Source organism: Tachypleus tridentatus, chromosome 4, assembly GCF_004210375.1.
Source record: "Tachypleus tridentatus isolate NWPU-2018 chromosome 4, ASM421037v1, whole genome shotgun sequence".
Lineage (NCBI taxonomy): Eukaryota > Metazoa > Arthropoda > Merostomata > Xiphosura > Limulidae > Tachypleus > Tachypleus tridentatus.
Window position 1 is genome coordinate 4,534,609 of NC_134828.1, and position 22,587 is coordinate 4,557,195.

The window sequence follows — 22,587 nt, forward strand, 5'->3', positions numbered from 1 at the left end:
CAAGATAGTAGGGATGGCTAATATCGGTCTTTTAAATACACTGTAAACAAGAGAGTAGGGATATGATCTACATTATGTAGAAATGATATAAATGCCATCTCTACTATCTTGTTTGTTTTGAATGATTGATATTAGCCATCCCTACAATTACTTTATTTTTGGAAATATTTTTGTTTAGTTATAAAAGTAGTCCACCCAGAACATTCGAGAACACTGGTGAGAGTGACTACTTTGTGAAATGTCTGGGAATGGAGCTATATTACAGACACGAGAATGAGTGTACCATTGCGTCAACTTTCAGTTAGTAAAGTGCCAGTCAAAGTGAAGTATTCAGATCAGTGTTAGTTATTGCACAAGTTTATTCGTATGTTACTTGTAGGAAGTAAACTTTAGTTAAAGTGAGAATGGTGAACTGAGATAAAACTTGATAAATGATATAAGTTGTCTGACTTGTTTTGAATTTCGCGCAAAGCTACACGAGGATCGTCCCTGATTTATCAGTGAGAGGTTAGTTGGAAGTCAGCACCACCTATCGCCAACTCTTAGGCTACGCTTTTACCAACGAATAGTAGCATTAACGTCACCTATAACGTCCTCACGGTCGAGAGGGCGACCATGCTCTTAAGAACCAGGTCATGCAAGGCCTAAACATTAAGAAAGAAATACGCTTCTTTATAGTTATGTCGAACGGACTTTGCTTTTTCCCAAAATAAATTGAAAGAACCAGTTAAGTGAAATAAAATATATATTTGTCATCCTCCTTCTCGGGTAAGTTTACAGACCGATAACACTAAAATCCAGGATTCGATTCCTAGCAATGGACACCGTAAGTAGTCCAATGAAGCTTTGCTCTTAAACAGTTATAATGCTGTGTGTCGACTCTTGAAATGGAGGCAGACATCAACCACTATAAGGTAGGTGTTTATTACACTTTTATTTATGTTCAACATTACATTTTAATAGTTAAATTAATAGACTACAACACTGTAAATTTAACGGTTGTGTCAAAGAGCATAATTGTTATAAAAATTGGACATTGTTCAAGCTTTGACCAAGTTTAAAACGAAACCAAAACAAATCAATGATGGAAGTTGTAGGTTCCTATATTTCCTACAGATTTGTTGGTTGAGAGGTTACTAACGTATTTAACTATGGATTTATCTTAATAAAACGCTGTCTCGTGAAACACAAACGTGTGTTATCAAATTGAACAAGTCTACCGAAATCGTAGTGTTTATTTCACAATTCTTATCTCCAATAACAGTGATTTCTCTTACTATTTTATATGAAAACACAACAAAAACTAAATTATAATATTCTGAGAAGACATTCACGGTAGAAGATTTACACTAAAGTACACCTGTCATACGATGATTGGACTTTAACATAAAACCAAAATAAGTGTCTATGTCTGTTAGTGAATTGAGATAAACAGATTTGGGCAATGAGTTGACAGTTTAATCGAATTTTGGCGGACGGATGATGTGTAAATTTTAAAATAAATTTTTAATTTAAAAACTGGTCACACGAATGGTTGGAAGCAAAGGACTTTTGGAACCGCTAACGTGGAACTCGTCAATGTCATCATCCAATGTCTCGTGCAGAGCAGTGTGCTTGTCTTCAGTCAACAGATTCAAAGGCGACTGGGGGCGGCTCACAGATGTGGCGGAAGTGACATCTGCTGACGTAAATTGGTATTCGTCGAAGGCTTGACCAGTAGTGGGAGTGTCATGAGGAAGCCATATTGGACCGTTGTCTTTAGTTACAGGCAAGCTAAATAAACAAAATACAGATACATCTTTAGAAAGGCGAACACACGGATATATATTACAGAAACAAAATTAAACTAGATATACGTTAAACTAGAAACACATTTAGATTTAAACCAGGTATTGTTAACGGCGAACAAAATTTATAAATCTTTCTTGAATACGTTTGTTACCTAAGAATAAGAGGCATGGTCAGTATAGATACGTTTAATATATGTGTATGTAAGTCACCAGTAAGTTCATTTCTGTTCATGATATACATATCACTTGATACTCTTACCCACCACAGAAGATCAGTGGTAAGTCTGATTAATATATGTGTAAGTCACCAGTAGGTTCATTTCTGTTCATGATATACATATCACTTGATATTCTTACCCACCACAGAAGATCAGTGGTAAGTCTGATTAATATATGTGTAAGTCACCAGTAGGTTCATTTCTGTTCATGATATACATATCACTTGATATTCTTACCCACCACAGAAGATCAGTGGTAAGTCTGATTAATATATGTATATGTAAGACACCAGTAGGTTCATTTCTGTTCATGATATACATATCACTTGATATTCTTACCCACCACAGAAGATCAGTGGTAAGTCTGATTAATATATGTGTAAGTCACCAGTAGGTTCATTTCTGTTCATGATATACATATCACTTGATATTCTTACCCATCACAGAAGATCAGTGGTAAGTCTGATTAATATATGTGTATGTAAGACACCAGTAGGTTCATTTCTGTTCATGATATACATATCACTTGATATTCTTACCCATCACAGCAGATCAGTGGTAAGTCTGATTAATATGTGTATGTAAGTCACCAGTAGGTTCATTCCTGTTCATGATATACATATCACTTGATATTCTTACCCATCACAGAAGATCAGTGGTAAGTCTGATTAATATATGTGTATGTAAGACACCAGTAGGTTCATTCCTGTTCATGATATACATATCACTTGATATTCTTACCAATCACAGCAGATCAGTGGTAAGTCTGAAAGCTTATAATGCTAAAACTGGATTTTAATACCCGGGTTACAACACAGGACAAAAACCCCATTGTATAACTTTGTCAGCACTTAGATTAAAGCATAAGTTCAGCTGCAGTTTATGGGTTCACAATAAATGGGGCCTCTTATCCGTCTGTAAAAATAGAAAAACGAACTGACGCTTTTACAATTTTTTATCGTACAGAACCCCTCAAATTTGACGAAGTTTAAAATCTCAGAATATTATAATCCAACACCAACTTTGTGCTTAACAGCAAAGCAAACAAACAAGAACATAAGTGCATGTGTACATACATAAACATGAAATTATCTGCAGATGGTTTACAGATAGAAACTGCATCAAGAATATATATGACAAAATTTATCATCACATAGCAATGAAAGAAATAAAGAAAACTAAAATATCGAGAAACTCAAAAAAATAAAACAAAATGGTTACAAATAGTGAATATATCAAGTTTGAGACGTTGTGAGTTAAATCGTCCAATACCTAAACCATGTTGGCACTTCCTCGTTAGCTCTTTTGTTGTTGTTTGTTTTTTGTTATTATGCTAAAAGACAGGGTTATGGCTACAAAGCTTTAGGGAGCTATTGGTACACACACTTGTCTCTTAAGGTTAGAGAGCTATTGCTACAGACACTTGTCTCTATAGGTTAGAGAGCTATTGCTACAGACACTTGTCTCTATAGGTTAGAGAGCTATTGCTACAGACACTTGTCTCTATAGGTTAGAGAGCTATTGCTACAGACACTTGTCTCTATAGGTTAGAGAGCTATTGCTACAGACACTTGTCTCTATAGGTTAGAGAGCTATTGCTACAGACACTTGTCTCTATAGGTTAGAGAGCTATTGCTACAGACACTTGTCTCTATAGGTTAGAGAGCTATTGCTACAGACACTTGTCTCTATAGGTTAGAGAGCTATTGCTACAGACACTTGTCTCTATAGGTTAGAGAGCTATTGCTACAGACACTTGTCTCTATAGGTTAGAGAGCTATTGCTACAGACACTTGTCTCTTAAGGTTAGAGAGCTATTGCTACAGACACTTGTCTCTATAGGTTAGAGAGCTATTGCTACAGACACTTGTCTCTATAGGTTAGAGAGCTATTGCTACAGACACTTGTCTCTATAGGTTAGAGAGCTATTGCTACAGACACTTGTCTCTATAGGTTAGAGAGCTATTGCTACAGACACTTGTCTCTATAGGTTAGAGAGCTATTGCTACAGACACTTGTCTCTATAGGTTAGAGAGCTATTGCTACAGACACTTGTCTCTATAGGTTAGAGAGCTATTGCTACAGACACTTGTCTCTATAGGTTAGAGAGCTATTGCTACAGACACTTGTCTCTATAGGTAAGAGAACTATTGCTACAGACACTTGTCTCTATAGGTAAGAGAACTATTGCTACAGACACTTGTCTCTTAAGGTTACAGAGCTATTGCTACAGACACTTGTCTCTTAAGGTTACAGAGCTATTGCTACAGACACTTGTCTTTTAAGGTTAGAGAGCTATTGCTACAGACACTTGTCTCTATAGGTTAGAGAGCTATTGCTACAGACACTTGTCTCTTAAGGTTAGAGAGCTATTGCTACAGACACTTGTCTCTTAAGGTTACAGAGCTATTGATACAGACACTTGTCTCTATAAGTTACATATGTTAAACTTTATTGACAAATTGTATAATTTTGAATTTTCTTGTTTTATGCGTGTTACTAGCACAATAGCAGATTTCAATAAATATCGTAAATTTGAATGTTCTTGTGAAAGGCTATTGGCATAACAGCGGATTTCAGTAAATATCATAAATTTGAATGTTCTTATGAGTGGCTACTGACACAATAGCGGATTTGTTTCTCATAGTAAATATTATGGTTTTAATAATCTTGCTTTGGTTATACGTATTATTGGTACGATAGCGGATTTATTTGCTTTAATACATATTATAATTTTAATCTGAGAGTAACAGTTTTCATTTTGAGTTTTATTTAAAATTTGTACATACATACGTGTAAAAGTCATACGTGTGAAATTGTATGACTCGAACGTGTTGAAATGAATGTTTTGAAAGTAAAAGCGACACCAGCTACTCATTATTTAACTGTAATTAATCTATTGACAATTACACGTACGAAAATCACTTTTAAATGTGTGGACATTATAATGTAATATCGGGTAGACATGCTGTCATTTCAATCCTTCAAGTACTATATTAAACCGACTAGAATTATGTAGGTTAACAAAGCCTTCGGAAACATTTAGTTGCTATAGCGTAAACGAAAACATGAAGTACTTATCCTGGCAGCAACATGACTTTTACAATACGCATTTAACAGGACAGTAAGATATGATATGTTATTTTGTAAGTAGATGTGGCAGCTTCTGATATTAAAGTTCATTTGCGGTTTAACCTTATGAAAATATCGCTACATTTACAAGAATTGTTTGTTTGTTTCGAATTTCGCGCAAACGTACACAAAGGCTACATGCGTAGCCGTCCCTAATTTAGCAGTGTAAAACTAGAAGGCAGCTAGTCATCACCACCCACCAACAACTCTTTTACCAACGAATAGTGGGATTGACCGTCACATTATAACGCCCCCACGACTGAAAGGGCGAGCATGTTTGGTGCGACCGGGATTCGAACCCGCGACCCTCAAATTACGAGTTGAACGCATTAACCCACCTGGCCATGCCGGGCCAACATTTATAAGAAACTGTTAAAGATTTAGGGTTAGTATAGTATATACCACAGCCAGCAGCTACCTCTATTAGTTTTCATATCTTATATGAAAGGTACAAATTGAACAACAGCATTATAAACAGCGGATGTGTATAATAATTTTCTCTGCACTGTCCTGATCATATTTTATTTCTTAAAGAATGGTAAACTGACTGAATCGAGTCTCTGATATTCAAATGTTCACCTTTTGGCTGTACATTTGTTATTACCTATTTACTAAATGGTACTTTGTCAGTGGCGAATTACTTATCATTGAGGCAATTGTGGAGCTTCAGGCTTAATGTTTGAAGCGTCCCTAGTCAGGTTATGAAAAAAAACAAATGTTCTCACAAATGATAGGGAATGTAATATTAAAAGATCAAATAATGTATTCAATACATGTATTACTTTTTTTTTTCACCATTTAATTATATAATTTGTTCTTTTAAATTCATCTTTTGGATTGCAAGTGTTCGTGGGAAATGTCGTCATTAGTGTTTTAGGCTTAAGTAGCGAAAGACAAGAGAGAAGGAAGTTAGTCATCACAACCCACCGCCAACTCTGAGACAAGTATTTTACCAACGTATAGTGGGATTGACTGTCACATTAAAACGACCCCATGGCTGAAAGAGCGATTATGGGTGGAAGGACGGAGATTCGCAGCCAGGACTCTCACGTTGTTAGTAAAGTACACTATCTTCCTGACCACGGTGTGTTAAGGTTAAGTGATCTTTGTTTCACAATTAGCCTAAATACCATACGTGTAGACCGTGTAAATGTATCATGTACACGCATTATTAATAAATTAAAATTAACCTGAAGGGAAGTGTGCATGGACACCGAAACCGCAATGACTTGTCTAAAACATTAAAATGAAACACTTATTATCCTTGCCAATAACACAACTGAGCCATGTTTTCAAAATTAACAAAACTTAGAACCTGGTTTTATGCTTTGATTAATAGTTTTGTACAAATGAAGCCGAAAAAACATTCACTGAATCCATAAGTTTCTTTTATGCAGTTTTCTTATTATAGAGAAGGAATATGAAATACGTTAACCCTCTCCATTCACCAAAAATTGTGAAGTGACATCTCTGAAAATGAAACTTTGTACAGATTATATTTTTCACATGATGCTGCAACTTTAGTAACGGAAGTGTAAGAAGGACTTCGCCTCTCACCAGTAACCCTGAAGAGGGGCAAAGCGGAAGACCAGGATTGGTACAGTGGTGCAGCCAAATGACGTTCAAACGAAAATACCCCATGCGAACTGCACCACAACTAACTTACAATATAAATTTACCTGTACAATCTGAGAATTAACTGATGAAGTAACTGAAGTACGTTAGCTAACACTGATAAAATATGCCACTGAAACTAAATATTTCATTGAGAAATTGACACTTGAAAATAACTCAATTAATGCTTCGATGCTATCCTACTAACTGACTAGTCCACACGTCTTTATATCTGATGTTTCACTTCTAGATATTCATCTATCATTCTAGGCATTCCAGGTTTAACGTCATGCACAGCAGCACGTCTGGGAACTTTCAATGCCAGAAATCGGTTTCAATACCCATGGTGAGCACAGCATAAACAGCCCAGTTTGTAATTTCATGCGTGCTCTAAGTAACATCTGAATTGAAAAACTGATAAAATAGCTCCCTCCTTCGGAATTGTAAAGTCCCCTGAAAAAATACAAAAACCAAAATGTCTATTGACGAAGACTTTTTAGTGATTTTCTCTTTCTAGGCCCGTGGTATACAGATAGGATGGGCTTTTATTGTCACTAGCTAAATAAGTGATCAAATGGAACCACCACTGGTGGTTTTACCTTGATAATCTCCTAGATGCAGGTGGACTCGAAAGGAACCCTAGGCTTTTAGCAAACTGAATTTTTGCTTGTAACTTACTTGCTATAGTCGCACAGTTTGCTGTTCTTTCACTGTTATATCTACATAGATGAACATCACGGATTCATTCTTTTCAGTACAGCATATCTCTTTCAACACTGGAGGATCGGTCCATGAAGTCGACCTTGCAACCATTCTGTGCTTGTTGTAGTTTTCATGTTATGGCTTCTATATTAATAAGCATATGCTCATGAAATTTAGCAGATTAGTAGTGAACATTCCAATGCTTCCATACGCAAAATATCAAATTTTCATTAAGTCTTAAGGTTTGTTGAGCAATGTTTTCTCATGCCTTTTTTTTTTTGCATGTTGCCTACCAAACATGCAAAGTAATCTTCACTTTAAGACAGAAATTGATTTATGCATTAGAAAAACCAAATCTCACGTGCGAAATTTTTATAACGTCAGATAGTTGTCAAATATTTCTTAACAAATAACTTTATATTTTATCTGTTATTTTCAATGACGAATCTGTGCACTGGTTCGGTATACTTCACCGATCTCGTAACCATCATAAAATTAAGAAATAAATATAAATTATGCTTTTTTCGTTTTAAAATAACTACAAATTATAACACAAATATTTAGGCTAAGTAGCTTAAATCTCATAACATTATACAAACACACACACAAACGAACAAATATATATATATTGCTTTTATAATATTGGTGGCATAACCGAGTTCGAATTCCCGTCACACCAAACATTTTCGCCCTTTCAGCATTACGATGTGATGGTTATGTGTCTCAGAACGGCTGGTACGGGTATCAACACTTTTACTGATAATCAGAGAACAAAGTTTCGACCTTCCTAGGTCATCTTTGTTAATCTGAAAATGACCTAGGAAGGTGAAAACTTTGTTTTCTGCTTATCAATAAAAGTGTTAATATCCATACCAGCCATTCTGAAATAGATTTGTATTTCAAGTGGGTTTTTTCGTCATCAAGAACTATGGGATGGTCATTCCCATATGAATTAGTTGGCTGTGGGTTTTAGGGACTAGCTGCCTTCCCTCTAGTCTTACAATGCTAAATTAGGGATGGATAGCGAAGATAGCGCAAAATTCCATGATAAACAAAATTATATGTCTTGCTAACAAAATAGAAGTTACACGTGTATTCGTGGTACCAAATCGAATAACATAAAACGATGTTTAGTCCATACAAAGTGAGATGTCTGGGGTATGTTTTAGTAGACTAATAACACACATTACTACTTCTTAAATTTATTTTTCTTAAAACACAGAACATTAAATACAGAAGTAAAGCATCAATTATCTCTTATTGTTATGACCTTTGAACTTGTTTGATGCTGTTATAGGTTACTGAACCTTTGTACGAGGAGAATGTGAAACGAAATTTTTAAATATTTTCTATATGTGGGTGTTTGTGTTTTTCTTATAGCAAAGCCACACCGGGCTATCTGCTCAGCCCACCGAGGGGAACCGAGATTTTCTATATGCCACTGAACAACCAAAAAATTAAACAGTTTATACATTCATAGTCCAGAATTCTGCTGTAATTTACCTATATTAGTAACCAAGTTGTATTCAGGTCTAAAAGACTAAAGACTCAGTTTACCTTCAAGGTAAAAACAAAACAAAAAACGAGATGATGTCATAATACTTGAATATGGCTAATAAAGCCACTAGAGTGACGTTCTGGGTTTTGGATTGGTTATCGACATGCCATAGATAAAAGTAAGCATACATAAGGGAGTATTTTGAAAAATAGAAGAGATGACCTGGGCCACTGTGTTTGATTCAGTATATAAACAATATCGCAGCAAACAAAAAGAAAAAGGTTACTATTTTATGTTCTAGCTTGTCAATATCGGTAAGTTGACTTCCTAATTTATATGAAACTCTAGATATTTTAACATCATAAACATCTAATTTGAACCAGTGCTGCATTCAACATACCAGAACATACAAAAACAGATGTTTAGGATTTTTAAACTATTTAATTTTAAATTAACAAATTAAATAAATTTAAATTACAATCTACAATTTTATACCAAACGTAATGACATAAAAAGTAGTTCAATAAAATTTTGAAAGCGACTGATAAAACGTAATGACATGGCCTTTGACCTATGTGGAAAGGAAACGATTCCTCCATCTCAGCATTTTCTGAATCTTGTGGTTTCACCTTGATGAAGTATGGTCTTATTAACATTTATCAAAAGGTATCGTGTACAACATCTTAATTCTTCAGGACATGCTGGGACACTTGGTTCCACTACGTCCCAGTCACTAGAGGTAGATTTATTACTGATGACAGTATTCTCGGTGTTACGATTACTGTCCCTGTTCCCACTGAAACTGCAACCTTTGTTTGGTTCCACTACGTCCCAGTCACTAGAGGTAGATTTATTACTGATAACAGTATTCTTGGTGTTACGATTACTGTCCCTGTTCCCACTGAAACTGTAACCTTTGTTGCAGTAATTTGCAGACAGTACATAGAGGTTTTTTGGTTTAATCAAGCATATATGTCTACATAAAATCAATTCACAATGTGTACTCTTCCTCGACGTCAGTTACCATACATTATGAAATATAGACTCTCTGTACAATAACAGTAACTTGCAACTTCCCTTTTTACAAGAACTGTATGTGTGTTAGTATCAACCCATTTTCTTTATTTGTCTCTGGATACAATTTCCTATCATTCAGTAACAAATTGGATCAAAGAACTAGTGTCAATCAGAATAGTGCAAGGTTTTTGTATCAGTAAGCCCATGGACTTGTGAACGAGTTTATTTAAATAATGAACTTCTAGTTTTATTTCGAACAACTTGGGTTTTCTCAGCTGAATTTTGCCCTATAGATGGAGCTAGTTCTTGTTTGTTTGTTTTTTTATGGCTGGCTGGCACTTTATTGTCTCTTCACTCCGGTTGGGCTCAAATACACATCCTCAATGTAATGTTTCTTTATACCAGTATCGGTTGTGGTTGTCACAACAATTATGACAGGAGTTCTTATTACATACAGACTTTAATATGCATCTCCTCGTAATAAGTCCCTTCATTTGACACTCAAAACACGTTTACTGTGGTATACTTTCTCCATTCCCTGTTAATACACATCTTATTAATTATTTCAGTTCTCATAGGTTATCATTACGTATGGTTGATGTTTCGATGTTACAAGATCTGAATTTCTTGTATCTTCTAGATTGTGTCTTTAGAGGTCATTTTAATGAAGTTCCATCATCAACTGGACAGCTTTACACTTCGTTTCAACCTGTTAAGTTATTACATGTACAAATTCGTCACATGCAAAACAATACATCACTTCATGTGGAACATCTGTGTTAGATAGAGACAAGCATTTCTAAATCTTCTGGAAGTTCGGTTAAAGACTCTCCTTTTCTGCCTACTTTGTTCTGGAATTTTGTTCTGAGTACTTTTTTTCTGGTATGTCACTTCAAACTTGTGAAATAAGATAGCTACTAGTGATTGATAGCTTTTATGACTATCTACTGAAAGGGTACTTAACGTTGTCAAAGGTAATTATTTTAAATGGGCAGTGAAAACACTACTTTGTTGTTAACTATACCACTTTATCCATTTGTAAGTGAAATGAATCCTTTCATTGTATTCTTTCATCATAATCCATTTATTTTTCAATTATCCAATGTTGAACTGACCAGCTAAATTCTGGAATAGGATTTGGCAATGACATGATTGGAATAGTCTAGGAGGGTCGTGTTACAATAGATGCCATAGCAGTAGTAGTAATAGGTGTGGACAAAATAAGTTCTCCTGTTCCATATTCTGACTTAGAATACTGGGTTCCAAAAGAGGGAAAGGCACCTTATAGATTGACTACATCCCAGACAAAAGGAAAGACGCAAAGAGTATTGGATGTAAAGGCGAAACAATGGCACACCAACATACAATAATGGCAGTGATAGACGGAGAATAAGATAAACAAGAGGAACCCAAGAGATTAAAATGTGGAATACAGAAGGAAAACCACAAAAGAAATAAAGAGAAGCAGTGTAATGAATAATGTAGAAGATATGAAGGACTGTTAGAAATGTAGAGAGTTTACTGGAAATAACAAGTGTCTCATTGAAGGTAGTTCAATGAAAATAACTCAACAAGTGTCTCATTGAAGATAGTTCAATGAAAATAACTCAACAAGTGTCTCATTGAAGATAGTTTACAAAAAAATAACTCAACAAGTCTGTTATTGTAAATAGTTTACAGAAATAACTCAACAAGTGTCTCATTGAAGGTAGTTTACAAAAAATAACTCAACAAGTCTGTTATTGTAGATAGTTTACAGAAATAACTCAACAAGTGTCTCATTGAAGGTAGTTCAATGAAAATAACTCAACAAGTGTCTCATTGAAGGTAGTTTACAGAAAATAACTCAACAAGTGTCTTTTTGAAGAGGTGGAAAATGTTTGCAACAAAACAAAAGGAAGCATCATGGAGAATCAAAAAGTACAGCAAACCATGAAGGAAAAGAAAGCAGCTTCTAAGAATGACTGATAATGAAAGAAGACTATTCAAGAACAATACAGAAAAGAACAAAAGGACGGGGAGGGTAGAAAGAGTGGTAGCAGTGGAGAAGAACAAGGCAATTAAAACTTGGCATGACAACGTAAAGACACACAAAGGTATACAGAACAAGGCAATTAAAACTTGGTATGACAACGTGAAGACACACAAAGGTATACAGAACAAGGCAATTAAAACTTGACATGACAACGTGAAGACACACAAAGGTATACAGAACAAGGCAATTAAAACTTGGTATGACAACGAGAAGACACACAAAGGTATACAGAACAAGGCAATTAAAACTTGGTATGACAACGTGAAGACACACAAAGGTATACAGAACAAGGCAATTAAAACTTGGTATGACAACGTGTAGACACACAAAGGTATACAGAACAAGACAATTAAAACTTGGTATGACAAGGAGAAGACACACAAAGGTATACAGAACAAGGCAATTAAAACTTGGTATGGGACCTACAGGTCCGATGCCAGAGATTTTGCTGTGGGGAGAAACGGGAGTACCCCGAGAAAACCCACTTTCACGGCCTGGGCGCCGAATAATCTACCCAGACCGTGCCCGGAAGTAGCTGGGAAGAAAGAGAAAAAACAAACAAAGAAAGAAAAAAAAACAAAAAACTGATGAACTATGTTGGTGGTATACGTGGAAACTGTTAGCTGCAGTCTTGTAGATCGGGTGGTAACTTCATCATGAACTTGTTTCCACACTTGAAGCCCATTGGTGGAAGTGAGAAACGTGGTCTTGGTGGTGGAATTACTGGCTGTTCTTCGGTGAGTTGTTCTTTGCTGGTCTGTGATGCTTTGTTTCTTCTCGAGATTTTGGTTTGAGTTTTCTACGTGGAGGTAGATTGTTTTTCAATTTGTGCTGTCGCGTCGATGGTTATCTTGGTAATGGTTCTTGAAGGACAAAAAGTTATATCATGCATTTGTAGATGTGGGGAAAGCAGATGGTACAAGAACCAGTATACTGGTGGATTTGGTGAAAACAGGATGCTTCAAGAATCAGTATACTGGTGGATTTGGTGAAAGCAGGATGCTACAAGAACCAGTATACTGGTGGATTTGGTGAAAGCAGGATGCTACAAGAACCAGTATACTGGTGGATTTGGTGAAAGCTGGATGCTACAAGAATCAGCTATTGGTGAGTATGTATACTGGTGCCTTACACAGACAGAAAAGCTGACAAGGCTAGTAAAAACTACTTATGACAACAATCGTGAAAATGGAAAAATAAACAAACTTGTAGTGAACAATGGGCTGCAACGAGAGTTAGTCATTAACTGCTGCTGTTTGTCATTGTCATTGATACCTTTAGTAAGTAGCGCTGAAAGAGATTCTTGTGGGAGATATAGTCCACCAAAGACCTATTCCCTACAGGTGAAAGTGAAAAGGTGTCATGCTAAAGTGTGTCAGAAGAGTTGAAAGAGAATGCCAGTAAAATAGAAGTCATGGTGAGCAGATGGGTAGAAAAAAAAGGCCAAAATCATAAACGTAAATATAAAGTTACTGAAGCAAGTAGAAGACTTGGGAAGTACAGCCCAAAGGAAGAAGATTGTGAGGGACAGAATCCTGATTGGCTGGAAGAAAGTAGACACAGTCATCTGAAGCAAAAGGTTGCCAAGGTAACTGAAATCCAAAGTACATAAGACCGTGATCAGACAAGTGGTCTTCTACGGAAACAAGATTTGAGCAATAACAAAGAAGGAAAAACACTTGTTGATAAGATGAGAAAAGCTGTTGAAAGTGTTGCTGAAAGAAACGAGAATGAATAATGGAGGAAAATCAAGAGAAGTGAAGTTGAGGTGGTTCATGAAATGAAAAATAACAAGCAGTAAGGAGAGTGGTGAGTTGTCAGTAGCGGACAAAAGAAGACAAGGGAAGGATGTAATTAAAGAAGACACGAACGAGAACCTAACAATGAAGAAAAATCATTGAAAGGGAGCAACACAGTGACCTCTAACAAAGGGAAAAGCCGAAGCATAATAATTCTTGAGCTAATGTGGAAAGAAGTGTGGATGATTTAATCTTTGTATTTACCAAACGTTTTGTTCTCTCACTGATGCCGCTTCATTGAGTGTTCTATTATCTTTCTGTATTTCATTAACGCCTTTCTATTTTTCTTTAACTCTATTCTTTACTTCCTCTGTAGATGCCCAGTCGCTTCACCAAGCCAGCCTTCAATTACTTTTAATTGTTCTATAAATATCATATTTTTTAAATTTTAGTCTTTTACCTTTTCTTTATGGTATTTCAATTTTTCAATTTTCTGTCTTGTTTCTCTAATATTCTGTCTCTTTGTGTATTTTTTTTCTCCTTTTTTAAAAAACTGTTTCACTAACCCTAACATATATCCAATATTGTCACATTAGGTCTTTTCGAAAGTTAAAGTTTACTTAGTGTTTAATTTCCATCACAATAATCTCACTTTTGATATAAGTGTTGTTATATTATTTTGTTGTGCGAATTATTTTAAATTATTTGGCGACAACAATACAAAGTACAGTCCATGTAACGACATCACTGAAGTTTTGGTTTACTTAACATCTCTACAAGCTGCCTTTATTTGTACATTGTATATTCTAAGCCTGAGTTGACAAACGCCATTCGAACAGATATACCTCGCTAATGGTTAACAACTAACGTAAAAATAAAGTTACTTGCACAATTTCAGGGCTAATCGATCAAATAAGTGAATATAAGCCACATCTTTGATCAAATATCTCTGTGCTTCACTGATTCATTCTAAGTTTAATAAACGTGGTTAGTAGAAAGCAGTTTATTTCAGAATTTTCGTGTACTTCTACGCTAGACGTACCTAATCTTGATCGTACTAGCTAGAGGGATGACAGCTAGTCAACAACAACAACCACTGCAAAGTCTTTGGTTAATATAGTCAATTAGAGGAAGTTCAACAGCAACCACTGCAAAGTCTTGGGTTAATATACTCAATTAGAGGAAGTTCAACAACAACCACTGCAATGTCTTGGGTTAATATAGTCAAATAGAGAAAGTTCAACAGCAATCACTGCAAAGTCTTGAGTTAATATAGTCAATTAGATCAAGTTCAACAGCAACCACTGCAAAGTCTTGAATTAATATAGTCAATTAGAGGAAGTTCAACAGCAGCCACTGCAAAGTCTTGAGTTAATATAGTCAATAAGATCAAGTTCAACAGCAACCACTGCAAACTCTTGAATTAATAAAGTGAATGAGAGGAAGTACAACAGCAACCACTGCAAAGTCTTGAATTAATAAAGTGAATGAGAGGAAGTACAACAGCAACCACTGCAAAGTCTTGGGTTAATATAGTGAATTAGAGGAAGTTCAACAGCAACCACTGCAAAGTCTTGAGTTAATATAGTCAATTAGAGGAAGTACAACAGCAACCACTGCAAAGTCTTGAATTAATAAAGTGAATGAGAGGAAGTACAACAGCAACCATGCAAAGTGTTGAATTAATATAGTTAATTAGAAGAAGTTCAACAGCAACCACTGCAAAGTCTTGGGTTAATATAGTCAATTAGAGGAAGTTCAACAGCAACCATTCAAAGTCTTGAATTAATATAGTCAATTAGAGGAAATTCAACAGCAACCACTGCAAAGTCTTGGGTTAATATAGTGAATTAGAGAAAGTTCAACAGCAACAACTGCAAAGTCTTGAGTTAATATAGTCAATTAGAGGAAGTTCACCATCATTCTTTTAACACCTACAACTCTAATGTGCTGAACGTGATTTATTTTTCCAGTAACGATATACAAATCATGGACTCTAAGATCCACAATTCGGAAAGATAAACACGCTTGGCCAGTCACATTCTATACACAACTATATCAGTTCGTACTGCTATCAGTATTTTTATTGGCCAATCACATTCTATACAAAACCATATTAGTTCATAGTGCTATCAGTATTTTTATTGGCCAATCACATTCTATACAAAACCATATCAGTTCATAGTGCTATCAGTATTTTTATTGGCTAATCACATTCTATACAAAACCATATCAGTTCATAGTGCTATCAGTATTTTTATTGGCCAATCACATTCTATACAAAACCATATCAGTTCATAGTGCTATCAGTATTTTTATTGGCCAATCACATTCTATACAAAACCATATCAGTTCATACTGCTATCAGTATTTTTATTGGCCAATCACATTCTATACAAAATAATATCAGTTCATAGTGCTATCAGTATTTTTATTTTCTATGAACTGGTTGTGCAGGGAACCGAACTAAGATAATTAATTATTAATTTTTCATTATCCTGCTCGGAAAGACAAAATTTTAGATGTAGAATTAATTAGGTGACACTTTAATTCAAAATCATAAATAAATAATTTGTTTTATCTGTTAAAACGGCTCGTTTCGGTTGAGAAAATTTTTACATAGAGGAGCGAACAACGTTTAGACCTTCTTTGGTCATCGTCAGGTTCACAAAGTAGGAAAGGGGTAACTGACCGGAAGCTGACCACATACTGAAACATCTAAAACGCCATCTACATTGCGACACTCAGTTACACAACCCCTTTCAACATTTGCAACGTTTCCAAACGAGCCGTTTTTACATGTATATATTTTCTCCACAAGTGGGTTTTCTCGACATCACTGATGGATTTGTTTCATCGACCGTGCTTTCTCTCTCTATCTAACACCCTTATACAGTTTTACCGCTGAGATAACGTAACGACATTAAGGTAATTAGTCTATGGAAGAAAAGATATCTAACATCTGAATGTTGTCTGTGTGAAGATTTTATAAAGATGAATGTCTGAATTGAAACATTTTAGCGAAGAGACTGTCGTGAGTTGCTAGAGTCCAGACCAAACATGTAGGGATCTCGGCATGTCCAGACTACGTGTATATGTGTACAGGAAGTTCAGCGATTTGAAACTGTATGCATATATACACACATATACATAAAAATACGAATATATAAACCTATTTACTTTGTTATACCTTGAAAACCAAAACAAGAACAAATTAAACAAAAAATGCTGCAATAACTGAAAAGATCCCAAGGTACAAACTATAATGTGCCCTAAAATTTGGAGGTAACTGTTTGGTAGGACCCACATTGCAGTGGGGATAAACCGTCTATCAGTCTTAACCGTTATTCGCCAGTCTCACATAAGAAATAAAAGCGTAGCAATAGAAATACCATACTAGGTAGAAAGGGGGCTGGAATGCTAACTTCAAGCGATTTCAAACCATATATACAGATGTAGATAAGTGTGTACAGATCTGGGAGAGTTTAATATATATATATACCGATATAAATTAATATGTAGAGATGTAGGCGATTTAAAACTATATATGTGTTTGAAACTCAGGGCGAGTTCAAACTACATGTATCTTTAGAAAGAAAGGCGACGGACGATGTTTGTAAAGAACCAAGATGATTCATGTACGTGAGAACAGAATCAAGGTGACTCACATATAAGAAAACAGAATAGAATCAAGATGATTCATGTACGTGAGAACAGAATCAAGATGACTCACATATAAGAAAACAGAATAGAATCAAGATGATTCAAGTACGTGAGAACAGAATCAAGGTGACTCACATATAAGAAAACAGAATAGAATAAAGATGATTCATGTACGTGAGAAGAGAATCAAGGTGACTCACATATAAGAAAACAGAATAGAATCAAGATGATTCATGTACGTGAGAACAGAATCAAGGTGACTCACATATAAGAAAACAGAATAGAATCAACATGATTCATGAACGTGAGAACAGAATCAAGGTGACTCACATATAAGAAAACAGAATAAAATCAAGATGATTCATGTATGTGAGAACAGAATCAAGATGACTGACAAATAAGAAAACAGAACAGAATCAAGATGATTCATGTACGTGAGAACAGAATCAAGATGACTCACATATAAGAAAACAGAATAGAATCAAGATGATTCAAGTACGTGAGAACAGAATCAAGGTGACTCACATATAAGAAAACAGAATAGAATAAAGATGATTCATGTACGTGAGAAGAGAATCAAGGTGACTCACATATAAGAAAACAGAATAGAATCAAGATGATTCATGTACGTGAGAACAGAATCAAGGTGACTCACATATAAGAAAACAGAATAGAATCAACATGATTCATGAACGTGAGAACAGAATCAAGGTGACTCACATATAAGAAAACAGAATAGAATCAAGATGATTCATGTACGTGAGAAGAGAATCAAGATGAGTGACAAATAATAAAACAGAACAGAATCAAGGTGACTCACATATATTAAAGCAGAACAGAGTCAAGGTGACTCGTGTATGTGAGAATATGTAATTACCATCGAATAATTTTAATATAGAATGAATTCAACAATCTATATGGACTATTTTATCCTAATTTGGCTACAACACTAATTATTTCTATACAGTTTAACAATCTCAACTTTAAGTGGTGTTTTATTACAAAACAAAAATCAAGAACAACTTCACCTAGTAATGAACATGTTAAATAAGCAAAACGTTGTCTAATTGTTACGTCACAGAATAGTTTATTGATAGAAACGCAGGATTAATACAAAAATGAGTTTGTTATTGGTTACTCATGAAGTAAGTATTTAAATGAACAAACTTTCTCTAGTTTCATTTGCTTACTGGATTGAGAACAGAATTCTTTAATTTTTTATATTTCATGTTTTTGGTTCAAGTTAAATGTCTTTTGTTGTTGTTTACTAAGCTGTTTTTCGATAAGCTCTTGACAGATCTAATGTTTAGGCTTATGACAGGCTGCAATAGACTTTCGCTATGTAACATCTCAACACTACCTCAAATTATAAAACACATTCAAATTGACTGTAATAAGACCATATAAACTTCTTCTCTGAGATAGGAAGTATTTTAATGGATTCTGACGCTGACGTAATGTACGTAAGCCTAACAAAGAAACCTGTTTCTAAACAGAAAATTTCTCTCCATTGGACACGTGTCTTGTGGTACAACAGGAAAATTGAACAACACACTAGGGGTGACCAAAGATCGAGGAATAATTACCGTATGAGAAGTGAGTGTTTCCTGAACTATCGAAAATCAAACAATTTAGAGTTTTGAAAACATGATTATATGCGAGACGTGAAATAAACACGCTATATCTCAATAAGATACCCAGTATTGGGGGGGGGGGATATTTAGGAAGCACGACAGACAACATTTTTTAAATGTTTTGAATAGTTTCTAAAATAAAGAAACTTTGATTACTTGTTCATTTTGTTTCATTTATGGCAACTACCTGAACAAAAATGTATGGAAGGTATTATGACATTAAGATGTATGTCATTACTTTATAAACTAAAAGGCTTTCTTTAATACTATATTGTTTTCTCTTGAAGTATGCTTCACAAAAATTTCAGTGTGATTGTTAAATATATTATTCTACATACCTATATTAACACTTCTATATCAGGTTATAATGAAACACGAGTTTTCTGTATCAAATAGAGGTTTGTTAGAAATTAATACTGATGATGTGTAACTTAACCACAAAACAACAACGTTCACATTTATTTATAAACTAAGAAATTTTCGTAAATTTTATCACAGTATATTTTGATGTTGAGAAATGTTTCAGTATGTGTGTCCGAGATTTTCTTACATATACTAAAGATATTATATTAGTCTATGACAAGAAGGAGTTTCAAACAAAAGGTCCCGGCATGGCCAGGTGGGTTAAGGCAATGGACTCGTAATCCGAAGGTCACGGGATCGAATCCTCATCAAACCAAACATGCTCGCCCTTTCAGCCGTGGGGGCGTTATATTGTAACGGTCAATCCCACTATTCGTTAGTAAAACAGAAGCCTGAGAGTTGGCGGTGGGTGGTGATGACTAGCTGCCTTCCCTCTAGTCTTACACTGCTAAATTAGGGACGACTAGCGCATATTGTTCTCATGTAGCTTTGTGCGTAATTCAAAACACGCAAACCAATCTGACAAAAAAGTCACAGAACTCGAGTGATCTTTATACATTTGATAAAGTGTAAATGACAGATAATACGTGTAAATATGGTCGATCTGTCCGCCTGTGTATTGTCAAACAGACTTTGAGGACTTAGAAGTGTCCTTTGTCAACCGTTTTCTGCATTCACTGTTTCAAAAACATTATATTTGTCATGACAACTACCTTGGAACATAAAAGTGTTGAACTTTGACTATAATGTTACTGAATTCACAAAGAACTTTGAATTATATGCCTATTTAGTGGCTTTTAATGACACAGAATTATAGCTTCAAAGTTTTATGTTTTATTCGTATGGTATGATTTAAAGTGGATAATCTATAGGAAATGGTGAGGTTTGGAATTCTACGTATTAGTAAACAGTTTACTGAATAACATGTGATGATTATGACAGCCTCTTCTTTCTAACCATTCATGATGTTACTAAGATGATGATGTCTTCATCATAAGTGACCACTTGGTCACTTTCAAGATTAGTTTCAATGAAGTTTTAATAGAAACAGTGTCATTCACTTATTATTTTTAGTTGTAGCAATAATGAATTAATAGATAAAGGGCATAAAGGTGAATTGGTTTGGTTTGTTTTGAATTTTGCACAAAGCTATCTGTGTTAGCCGTCTGTAATTTAACAGTGTAAAACTAGATGGAAAGCAGTCAGTCATCACCACCCACAGCCAACGGATTACGAGTTGTGTGCTTTAACCACTTGGCTATGACAGGTCCATAAAGATGAAAGAGTACGTTTTTTGTACAATTAACATGGCAATTGGATTTCTACAGGATATTTTAGACAATTATATAGTTCTATGTATAATTGTAATAAATCTCTTTGGAAATGTTTACGCAAAGAAAACTTTTGTCCTGTGTTTGTTTGTTTTGAATTTCGCACAAAGCTACACGAGGGCTATCTGCACTAGCCGTCCCTAATTTAGCAGTGTAAGACTAGAGGGAAGGCAGCTAGTCATCACTACCCACCGCCAACTCTTGGACTACTCTTTACCAATGAATAGTGGGATTGAGTGCAACATTATAACGCCCCACGGCTGAAAGGACGAGCATGTTTGGTGTGACGGGGATTGAACCGCGATCGTTAGATTAGGAGTCCAATGCCTTAACCCACCTGGCCATGCCGAGTCCCTGTGTTTGATTTCAAAAGTGTCGTAAAATAAATTTATCGCTGCTGTCAGATAGATCAGAAGTGTCGATGATTTTATTATATCACTGAAAATAGTTAAAAATTTGGTTGATAACTAATAAATTAAATTTCAATTAAGATATCATCCTTTTTGGTGATATAAATGGTAAATAAATTTAATGTCCTTTTTTGTGGCTCTGCCTTTGTAAAAAATGAGATAGAGTAACATATGTAAAGTATTAGTAAAAGAGTTATTACATACTAAACGTTTCATTACTGATATAAATGGTCATATAAAGTATAAGTTTTAATTAAAGTTCCTTTTAGGGAAACAAACACGTATTATGTATGTGTGTAATGTATACAATGGGTTACGTTAAATATTGTTATTTTATATTACTGAAAATTTTTAACCACTTGATTAAAATATACCCATTTTTATACAAAAAATTTAATTTGATGAATTACTGCTAAGCATTCTAACTGCTAAGGAGGTTTAACACCAAAATATCTAAAGTCGGCGCCAAACTTAATCATCAGAGATTGGAAGTAACTGGTACTGGTTGTTAAAAACCAGATAAACTATTGTTTCTTATCTGGAGTTCTCTTTCTACAGAAAATTTAATGGTGTTATAATAGTTTTCTTTATCAAATAAACCAAATTTAACCTCACAAATTTGTCTTATAAAAATAAAAGTAACTTTTTATGTTGCTAGGTAACAGCCAAGCAGGTTTTCATGCTTCACATTTCGTGACACAGGTCGGTGAAACTACAAAATAACAGGGGGTTCTATTAATATTTCTTTACATATATATATATGAGGGTAAACAGTTTGACACAAAAGTTATATATCGACTATGATAATGTACTGGGTTACTTCGAAAAATAGCTTTGAGTTAAGGAATCTTTTGTGTGTGATAGAGAATAGCATATTGCTGTATTCCATTAGGATCTCACTTGTGTGTGATAGAGAATATCATACTGCTGTATTCCATTAGGATCTCACTTGTGTGTGATAGAGAATAGCATATTGCTGTATTCCATTAGGATCTCACTTGTGTGTGATAGAGAATAGCATATTGCTGTATTCCATTAGGATCTTACTTGTGTGTGATAGAGAATAGCATATTGCTGTATTCCATTAGGATCTCACTTGTGTGTGATAGAGAATAGCATATTGCTGTATTCCATTAGGATCTCACTTGTGTGTGACAGAGAATAGCATATTGCTGTATTCCATTAGGATCTCACTTGTGTGTGACAGAGAATAGCATATTGCTGTATTCCATTAGGATCTCACTTGTGTGTGATAGAGAATAGCATATTGCTGTATTCCATTAGGATCTCACTTGTGTGTGATAGAGAATAGCATATTGCTGTATTCCATTAGGATCTCACTTGTGTGTGACAGAGAATAGCATATTGCTGTATTCCATTAGGATCTCACTTGTGTGTGACAGAGAATAGCATATTGCTGTATTCCATTAGGATCTCACTT

At 35.0% G+C, this 22,587-nt stretch overlaps 1 pseudogene across 1 annotated transcript in view; it reads right to left on the reverse strand.

Annotated features, from left to right (window-relative positions):
- Nucleotides 1-910: 910 nt before the first annotated feature.
- The window catches only part of LOC143248477 (multiple PDZ domain protein-like), a 115,410-nt pseudogene continuing 93,733 nt past the window's right edge, over nt 911-22,587 (reverse strand). The window contains exon 10 of the transcript XR_013026998.1: nt 911-1,773. The product of XR_013026998.1 is annotated as a multiple PDZ domain protein-like (transcript). The remainder of the gene's footprint in view (nt 1,774-22,587) is intronic.